Source organism: Orbicella faveolata, unplaced genomic scaffold, assembly GCF_042242905.1.
Source record: "Orbicella faveolata isolate gen_17 unplaced genomic scaffold, um_ofav_v1 contig_46, whole genome shotgun sequence".
NCBI lineage: Eukaryota > Metazoa > Cnidaria > Anthozoa > Scleractinia > Merulinidae > Orbicella > Orbicella faveolata.
The window spans coordinates 30,281,760-30,292,441 of record NW_028301576.1 but is presented as its reverse complement, the minus strand read 5'-3'; the positions used below and the strand labels follow the sequence as shown (position 1 = coordinate 30,292,441).

Here is a 10,682-nt window from a genome sequence, read left to right as displayed (position 1 = left end):
TTTAAGAGAGCTTTAGAACACCTGGCATAATTTTAATTATTTATTTATTCATTTATTTATTTTAGCATATCTTAAAACACAATTTTATCTCGTTTACATATAGATATAAATTCTTAGATATCTTTTAATCTTTTTACAATTGTAAATTTAGTTAGCATCGGGCAGGCGAAGAGCCACCCTGTGGATATACTGCCCGAAATGCCATTATTATTATTATTATTATTATTATTATTATTATTAGTATCATGAGACTGTATGGAGTCTTTGAGTCCTATTGCGATCCTCTGAAATCAATGTCATCTATCCATTTCCCACATCTTTGACGCTTGCGAATGTAATCTTGACCTCCCCCCCCCCCCCCCACCGCCCATCGGTCCTTTCTAGTTTTTCTAGTCTTTCGACCTTTTCTAGAGCGCTTGCCTTGGCCAGTATGCCACACATTGGGTGGCGGTGATAGTGATTTACCGAACGAAGTATGAGACATCATAAATTGCGTCGCCATATATTACGAAAAGTGTGTGCGAGCGGGAATGCCTTCATTCTGAAAGAAAAGTTCTGAGCCCAGATTTCAAGGAAAGTGAAGACGCTGAAAGCTTTGAAAGAAACTGTCAGGTGTGTTTACGGGCCTTCCTTTGAATATGGTAATGAAAAATCATTTTCTTTCACTGTTGCGTAGACAAAAGAAAACAAAACAGTAAACAGTTTACAGAAAGAAACGTTATAATCATTTGTGCTTATCTGCTACCTATTGAATCTTTTTGTGATCTTTTATGCGATATCTATTTTTAAAAAGTTTCTGTGTTAATATAATTATTAATTTAAAAAATTAATAATTAACGCAGAAACGTCTTTGAAAAGTAGGCGGGATCGGGATTTCCAGACCAAAAAGGGCGGGATGGCGGGATTAACAGTGAAAAATGAGTGGGAAAGTGGGATTTGAGAACCCTATTATGGTTCCTCGTTTGTGGACTAAGATGCGAAAAAAAATTATGGCTCCTGACCGAACAGACTTGATCAGTGAAGACTTCTTTCATTATGTACGTGACAAGATAAGAGCACGTACCTTGATCTTCCCTTGACGTTAAGAATCCATTTTCTGCGAGGTAAATAGGGTATAACCCCGACCAGAAGCGTATGCTTCTGCCCCGACCATTGAACGTTTCCTCTGGGAATGGGTACGGCAACCTTGGTCACATGTTTTAGTCGTATCCTGTTAGCGTGGTTACCCAGCGCACTCTTCGGCTGAACACTCTGTTTGTGGTAAGTAAACGTGTCGGACAGGCAAGGCGTTTAAATTAGAGAAACGTCCCCTAGGTAAGTTCATTAATTACTGTGCTTCTAATGTATCCTCGTCTTAGACAGTGCTAGGAGATATTTCACGCGTTTATATGGTTGCTATGCCCTCAAAAGTCGAGGCAGTGCAAAGATGGAAAAGAGGTGTGATATTTCGTCAGGCATGTTCGGATTTTGACCGCCCAAAGTATTCCCGTGCGTTTCTTAGCTGCTTTGTAGCATTCTCAGTGATTTAAGATTATGCTGAAGCTAGGTTTTTCTTATAAGCAGGTTACAAACGGTGGAACTACCGAGATTCGAACTGACAGTTTGCACCTTGGAGAACTGACGGGTGGGGACGGCAGAAGACTTCGCTGCAAGGTAACCGAAAGCTAATAGATAAAACATAGGCACGCAAGGCGTGCAAGAGTTATTTTTTTCCTGTGAAGTTTTGGAGATAGAAGTATTCATGGTACAGTAATGATTTGGTTAATTTGACAAGTTTTTTTGGTTGCGATGTTACATCGGTCATGGTAAGATAGCTAAATAGTAAGCCATAAAATGTTTGACTGAACAAACTACAGTAATTTGACACGTCTCCAGATTAATGTAGATACCATCTTATTTTCTAACAGGCAATTTGATTCGCTCTTTGATACAACCCGCACTGTGATTGGTGTGACACGCGCACATGCATAACTCCCTCGCTCATCGATCACATAACCCTTCCAACCCCCAAGAGAAATTTTTGCTCAAAAATACTCAAGTTAATTTAGAGACTTTCTCGCATTTTATATAAGTCGTAAGTTTACCTTTTTACACAACTTCACCGAAAATAGAAAGAAAGAGAAAAAGAAACCTCTGACACGTTGAAAGTCTGATTTAATTAAATGCACTTTAACTTGGTGCCACGCAGTCTTCAAAGAACATTTGAACAGTTTTCATACTTTTTACCTTTAAAAATATCGGACTGAAATGAATGTCATCAAATAAAACTATTAAACTGCTACTGCAGAGACGTAAAAACCGTCCAGAAACGAAACCTTCTTTTTTGTTTAATATCCTGGAAACAATAGGCGATAACTTGTCAGCTCTAATTGAATTTACTCCCATATAAAAAACAAAAGTGTTAAGTTACCATTTGTTACTAAAGATAGCAAACATCTCGTGGGAAAGAGTGGTGACGATTCGTCCGCTCTAATTGAATTTACTCCCTTGTGAAAAACAAGAGTGTCAAATTACACTTTGTAACTAAAAAACAAAAATGCCTCGTTATATTTGCATGCAACAAGAACAAAACAATTGTTACCCGCACTTACTATTGTAAACGTTGGAACTGTTTCAAATCTGAAGTCTCGTCCCCTCTAAAACATGTCCTAAGAACTAGACGCGACGATTCGTGACCTCTAATTGAATTTACTCCTTGTGAAAAACAAAAGTATCAAGTTACCTTTGTAACTAAAAATAAAAATATCTCGTTGCATTTGCATACTACTAACTCGCGAACTGTTTCAAACCTCAAGGCTCATCTCGTTCATTGAACTAAAATCCTCAGCCTAACCCACAGAAAATGTCGAAGTAAACCCAATATATGAATACTTCCTCCTCTTTTATAGAAGAATAAATATGGCCGTTCTGAACTCTATCGGGATCAAATCTTCTCACATACCATTTACCTTTACAACAAGAAATTTAATTGGCTGTTTATAGTAGATCCAATCTGATTGGTGTGACATACATACATCTCTCACTCACTCACTCACTCACTCACTCACCCATTGACCCGTCCATAACAGACCCGACGCGCCGACTAAGAGGTATTTTTTTTACAAAAAAATAACTCAACTAGTCATAGTTCTCACTAAATGTGTCCCCGCCTTTGTACAATCTATACTGTTGTATCATTAAAGAATAGAGTTATTTTTCATTAACCCGTGAAACTGGAAGACAGTTTTCCGTATTACAGTTCATGAGTGTGTTTGCTTTGTTTTCTTTTGCATTTTCTTAACTATGACACTTTGTTTCATGGTTTAGTGAAAATCGCCTTACAGGTCGTGCTTAGCATGGATAATTGGATTTTATACTTGTCACAATAGAGCGGTTTTGGCTGAGTAGTCTAATTGGTATGTAATTGATTTGGTTTTGGTTTTACGACACTCAATTGAAAACCGCTCTAAATCCAACGAACAATGCAATGTAATTGAACGTGTGTGAAACAACAAAACAATCTTTAATTATTGAATAGAGGGGGTAAGTTTCCAAAGAAACTGTGGTGCTGTGTCAGTGGGGAGTATAACAAGATAATTTGCTTTTATCAACTGGGTTGATAATGTGAATTGGCCACCGTGAAGAGATCCGAAAGCTGGCGTTTCCCTTCGTCAGAGCCAATAGAGGAATTGTGGGTTGTGTGTGGTTTACATAGAGAAAGATGGAGCTATGCTATTGGTTGGTGCGTGGTAATGTGAAAAACAACAGAATAAATTAGTTGAACGAAAAGCATTTGTTGATACTGTGAGGATTAAGAGTGCCAATTTGAAAAATAAATTTTTGTTCTAGAGTTTTGCGGCTTTCTGTGCTTCCTTGATGTAGGGAAGGCCGCAGACAGCCATATGTTGCTTAGAATGATTGAGAAGATTAAAGTTTATTTTTTTCACAAGCATCTGAGTGGGCCAGAATCCTAAATCCTCAAATTTGATTGGCTAATCATGCACACGTGACCAGTCCAGCTTTTTACAATACGACCCACGGGCCAGATTTTCTCCCTGCTGTAGCGATTAGTGCTCCTAAATTTTGCTCCTAAAAGTTAGCGGTAATTGTCAATCTTTTGCGTTTTTACACTTCCATCGACAATTAGTTAATACAAGTTTATCTCTGTTCACTTTAAAATGGCAAGGAAAGTCACTGTAAGTAAATTCAATTGAGTGTTTTGAAGTTGTGAGAGTTTGCTTGGTTGTTTGTAGCTTGGCGCTGTAATGGCGTGTAATCCTGTGTTTCTCTTGCCGTAAAATTTGAGTCAATTTAAATCGAGTTTACCTCTCTAATCATTGCCGTTTTTAGGAGAATTTCTGTGGAATACTCCTTATGAATTTCCTCACTTTTGGCTATTCAATCTACGGTAGAAATGTCTGATTTCAAGTGATTTTAATTGCAACGACTGACAGAAATTGTTTTGTTAGTAAAACTGCAAACTTCACACGAAATTTCACACCACAAAAACAATTTTGGAGAACTTTAGTGGTGAAATAAATACAGCTAACATAAAGTACTTAGAAAAAAATCTGTTCTTTAGTACATCTTTCTTTGTCTACTATCTGAATTACTTATTCGTTGCGCAGTTTTTTAGAATGGTGCGCAAGCCGATTCAATGGCAAAGTTGCATAAACAAACCCATTTGTAATCTGTAAAACCAATTTACTGCAGGAAAAAAAATAAACATGTTATTTGCCGGCTTAAGGTCGGTCCGTATAGTGAAAAACTGTGACCTTGGACTTGAAAATGCTGCCCTCAGTCTGCGGCCTCGGGCAGCATTTTCAAGACCTCAGTCACAGTTTTTCACTATACGGACCTCCCAGCCGGCAAATAACATTTACAGTACCGCTCAAAAGTAAGTCACCACCTTCTCGGGAGACAAGACCCTCGTCTCACGAGACGAAAGTCTTGTCTCTTGAGATGAGACGCTGTGATTAATGAAGTCATTAACTTCACTTCAGTAGAAAGTTGCTGTATACATGAAAGAAAGGTTAACAGTGTCATGTTTAAAAGCAAACACGGACCATTCAGGATCGTTCTTGGCCTTCGAGTGGTTCAAAATTTTCATAACCATGTTTCGATCACTGATCGACATGCATTCCATTTCACGTTCCAATTCTTTGGACACTTCTGCCATGTGCGTTTGTTATTTTAGCAAAGGACACATGCATTACGTCATGTTTTCGATTTGTTATGTAATCAAAACTTCACTTCCTTTCTCGCTTTCAGACGAAACATGTACAGATTTACCGAAGTTCTCTTTCCGGTGGTTAATATTTCAATTATTAAGATTGTTTACATTCAATTTTATTGACGAAAACAACGGTTTTATTGTTCAAAAGCGAGTTCAAAGGACAGGCACACTTATGCGAATTCACTGTGTTGCGGACTAAAACTAATCCGGAAAGTATCGACACTTAACTCATCGATTACTCGAGCACTTTCACCAACTTCTTGATTCAAGAATGAAAAACAATGTTTCCATTCAGTTTCTTCATTTGCGATGATAGTATTAGGTCTTGCAAAGCAAGTTTCCACGTTATGTTGATCATATTTGCGCAAAGTCAACAGGCTGCAATGAAATAATTAAAACAAGCGCGGAACTCGAGTTTCAGCGAACGTCTTTGACGTTCGTTTTTCATTACATTCATTTAAGTTCTTCGCTTGTAAGTTAAAGTTGGCTCCCTTGAAGTGGCTTGTAAAACAGGAGCTCGCAAAACCAGATGCTCTCGCAGGGTAAACTTCACTGTGTCATGAGAAATTAATCGTTTTCTCGGAAGCTAACTGCTTGTAATTTATTCCAAAATATACGCTTCAATGGTTTTCACGAGACTCACGTCTCTCAAGATGAAAGTCTCGTCTCGCGAGAAATGAGACGAGAGGTGGTAACTTACTTTGGAGTGGTACTGTACGTCTCGCGACTGGATTAGATGTGTTTTTGTCGTCTTTCTCTACATCACGAAGGTGTTCTCTTAATTATTTAATTATTATAATCTTTAATTATTCATGTGTAACTAACAATATAAATGTCCTATCACTAACATCTAATCTTGTGATTTTTGATTTAATGTGGAAAATGCTTCAGTTGTGTAATGTATAATTAATCACTGTGAGATAGTGGTGATGGTTGATTTATGTGGTAAATTGTCTTATTTAAAACTGTGTTATAAGCATGCCATTTTATGACAGCATAAATTGTCTTATGGAAAATATTATTTTGTTTTAAGGATGTACATTTTATAAGGATCACGTAGATTACAAAAGCATTTAGTAATATTTAGTATATTTTCAGCAGCAGTAATGACTGTTTCGTCTGTGGTTGGTAGCTTTTTCCCATAAAAATGCTTCAATCTGCAATTTGTGAGTCTGTAAAACTGACCTTTCTAGTCCATGTATGAATGGTGGTCTATGATCACTTGAATATCACAGTTAGCTTGCCATCCTTGCCACTAAATTTGCTGGTGATTGTTTAGACATTGATCATTTTGTTTTGTTACAACTTTCACTTTGCAGTGTTCTACACCGTCTTTGGATTTGAAGTTTTCATTTTGCAAGTGTGTTTGCTCACAACATTCTTTAGGGAAATTAAACCTACAGGAAACTTCATTTCTTGCCCTTTGTTACGCAAACAATATGCGATGGAACATTGTGCATGTCTCTGCACTGCATTCAACAGGTCTTCATAATCTTTATCCCACTCATTCTTTTGGATGTCCTCAAACTGCCTTTTACAAGGGTGAACTGAAGGTTTCACCCAATCATCATTACAAGAATTTTGAGTTGACATAAGAAAATCTACATAGTTGCAAATAGCTCTTTCTGCTTCAAGTCCTTCTTTAACCTTCTGTTGTTTCTGGAGCAAAATTTCAGGTGACAATTGGTCTTTGGTAAGTGATGAGAAGCAAGATAACCCTGGAGTGCCACTTGAGATAGCTCACACAAATTGGGATCAGACTTACGTTTTGCTACTCCATGGCCACGAATTGAACCATATTGTACAGCATAGTCATACTTAAACCAATACCACTTTGCACCAGTGTCTTTTTAAGCCAATATTTTACTAACTGTTCTGTGCGTTCAGTAAAAAACCAATCAAGCAGATGTGGGTTACTAACGACATTTTTTTCCTTTCCGAATGTAAGATTTCACCATTGTCGCTAAAGAGGTTATGAAATTCAGGCTAATGAAAGTCAGCACAGGATAAAGTCCAGAACACTGTCAGAGCTCCAATTTGAAGTATGATTGACTTCAAATCATCTTTTGCATGATTCCAGTAAGCATTACATCCAGAAACATTTTTAGCGTAATGCAAGAGTTTTGACATGAGTGAATCATATGACTGATTGTGCAACATTTCTTTCAAGTCACTAAGTGTAAGATTAACTTTTGATGGGTTTTCCCTAAGAAAAAAGTTTCCCTGTCCAAGAATTCTTCTTTGATATAAAATATTGTAGGCCCAGTAAGCAAATCTAGGATGTGATGCAAATAGGTAAACCCATTTTCCATCTATTTTTTTCTGAGAACTTAATGAGATGCTTAAGTTTTGCTGCAAATGACTGATATGTATTGTTCGAAGTTTTAGAAAAAACTACATTGTTAGTTGAATCACCTTTTCCATCTGGAAATAAAGTTGGAAAAGCCATTGATGCTAAGAATTGACAACTAAATTCATCCAATGGCTCACCACCAATATCCCAATTGAATGATTGTGGGGCATTAAGAAATTCTTCATCAATAATTTCTTTTTCTTTTTTGGAGCCAATGTTTGTTGGAACAAAGCTTTTCATTTCAGTTTCTGCATTATAAACTTTTTCGTCATCTTCTAAATTAACTGGTCCAGTGTCAATATCCACATCTTCATTTTCACCTGATTTTTCTCCGCGTTCTACTCTCATAACATCAGAAAGGATGCCATTTTCTGGTAAATTAGCAAGGGTTTCCCTATCTACACATTTTTGTACAGAGGATTATTTGGTTCCCCATTTGCATTTTACCAGTTAACCAATGAAGTGCTTCTTCCACTTTTTTGCGCCTCACTACAAAATCCGAAGAAAAATTGTTATCTTTACCACTAACAGTAAAAATAATCACAGGCAAATCTTTTGGACACCTGGGAAGTATTTCTGCAAGTTGTTGTACATCCTGAGGCAAAATAAGGACATGACCTTTATATGCTCTTTGACCACCCCTTGGTTTTGTGTACACATGCATAACAGGAAATGCTCTTGCAATGAGCATTTCTTCAAATTGTGTCAAGCCTTGTAACTCATTGGGAACTGGAGAAGGTATCATAGAGTTATCAGCTGAAAATTTTTTGGGAACACTTTTGTCACGGACACAATGAGAACAAATGTAATTCGCATAATTATTTGGTTTTGTTTTTAAAGGCCAGGCTTCATGACACACACAGCACTGATAAATTTTAAATTTTAATGCTTTATGAAATCTTATCATATTTTCCTTGGGTGATGTTTGCTGATGAAGTTCCTCATTAGATGTTGTTTGATTCTTAAAATCAATTTCATTCATCAAAGGTTCATCATCCTTTTAAACTCATCAACAATAGATGAGCTTGGGGAAGGTGCCTGGAAAGATAGTGGAGCCTCAAGCACAAGAGCCGAGCTCGTAGGGTAACCATGACAACCCTGTGCACAAGAGCGGAGTTGTAGGGCAACCATGACAACCCTGTGAGCAGCAACCACCAGGCACCGTCACACTGCAAAAACAGTGGAACCATGATACTTACCTCATACTTACCAGAGAGGGAGGGAGGACAGGGAGCTAAATCGCCAAGCACAGTCGAAACGGCACAAATGCACGTGAGAATGAGTTGACCTCAAAAGCCACACTGTAAAACCACACGACCCCCAGCAGACCCCACACCACTGCGCATGTCCAAAACAGGGGAAGGCTGCTGACCAGCATTGTTTTGCGTTTAACTTAGCTTAAATTACATTTAACCACATATCATGCACAGTATCAGCAATGGGTGATTGTAAGATAAAATTGTTATGTTCATTTGTTTGAAACTTGCAAACATTGACTGGTGAATTCTCAGAAGGTTGCACAATTGCATCAGATGTCTTACTTCTCTTTGCTATGTTTACAATTGCTTCTTTCTTTGGAATCTTTCTTTTTATACTTTTTCATCTTTTCTTTTTTTTTTCTGACTGTGCACAACTTTAGCACTTGACAATCATGGTGTATCTCTGACTGTAGCATCATTACTATTCTCTAGCTCTGCTGTAAGGAAGCTGTCCATTATTTCCATTGCAACTGACTCACAGGTAACTTTCGGCATTGCATTAGGTTTGATGTCCATACATGCATTGTCATTTGCACATGTTTCTAGTGTGCAGTTTAAAATTTTAGTCTTGTTCACATTGGGTTTCCATCTCTTTCAGTTCATAAATTGTGAAAAACCTCCCTTCTTAATAAACTTTTTGCAATGAAGAAAAATTTGCACTCTCTTATTAACAAAGGTCATCAAAATAAGTCCGTTTACTATGATTTTCAACGGCACAAGTAAAGTGGTTATTGTTCCATTGCACAACACCTCTTAGTTTGTACTGAACTCCAGTGATCTCAATCAACTCAAAGACATTTATGTCCTTCATCAACCCAAGAGGGAATTCAATAAACAGGAATTTACAGTTTGATACATTGCTCAAAGCAGGCTGAGTAGGGCTCGAAATTGCGACTCACTGGTCGCCAATGCGACCAAAAATTGAGCACTGGCGACTAAATTTTCAGAACTGGTCGCCAGCTGGCGACTCGTGTTTTGTCCAATAACTAAAGAAAACCATGACACAACTTTATTTTTAAATCTTTATATTAGGAAATCAATCGGATATGGTAGCTAGTATACAACTCACCTTTCCGTCCCCAGTAAAATAATGTCTGAATATTACAAGATAATTGAAAAAATTGAATGTATTTCGACACGTCGATACTGCGTTCACGGCGCGCCATATTGTTTCAGTGGCTTCTTCCGAAACTGGGATCGCAGGCGCACTTCAACACCATGTGCTTTTCATTTGCCACGAAAATGGCGGCAGATACCAATCAGTTGAAGGAATATACGCGAGTTTTTATGTGCGGGGAATGAAGATTCAAGCATGGCGTTGTTTGTCGGCAGCGAAAGGCGGCGAGGAAAGCAAGTCGAAAATAAAGAACGGCATTTCGAAGAAGTAGCAAAGGGAAAATACGCAAGGACCCGTGTTTGTCTGACAATGAAAACCACGGACTTAAACTGTTTTATGCTTCGCTTCGTTTAAAATGACTATGGAGACAACCATCACCTTCAGACCAGAGACATATCACCTGAGAACAACAGTAGCTTTATAACTAAGTGTTAGTTGTGTTGTTTTTAATTGTTTTCGCTCTTCAATTGTGACTTTTCTTGCATGCAAAGTAACGTATAAAATCGTGTTCTTGTGTAAGTTACAATTATATAAAATAAGTTGGCGACCAAAATTTACGATCTGGCGACCAAAATTTTTCCGTTAGTCGCCAGCTGGCTCCCGAATGAAAAAGTTAATTTCGAGCCCTGCTGAGTGGTATGAGTATTACAGGTGACACGATTCAGTAGGCCTGGGTTTGTATGCACATCAGTAACATACTGGGGGGACATATTTTTATCTAAACCCGACTGTTGTAAT

At 37.8% G+C, this 10,682-nt stretch overlaps 1 long non-coding RNA gene across 1 annotated transcript; it reads left to right on the top strand.

Annotated features, from left to right (window-relative positions):
* Window positions 1-1,232: 1,232 nt before the first annotated feature.
* On the top strand, window positions 1,233-10,211 carry LOC149099634 (uncharacterized). The gene is made up of 3 exons (XR_016203837.1): window positions 1,233-1,314; window positions 1,564-1,653; window positions 7,164-10,211. It is a non-coding gene; the product is annotated as an uncharacterized LOC149099634 (long non-coding RNA).
* Window positions 10,212-10,682: the final 471 nt, after the last annotated feature.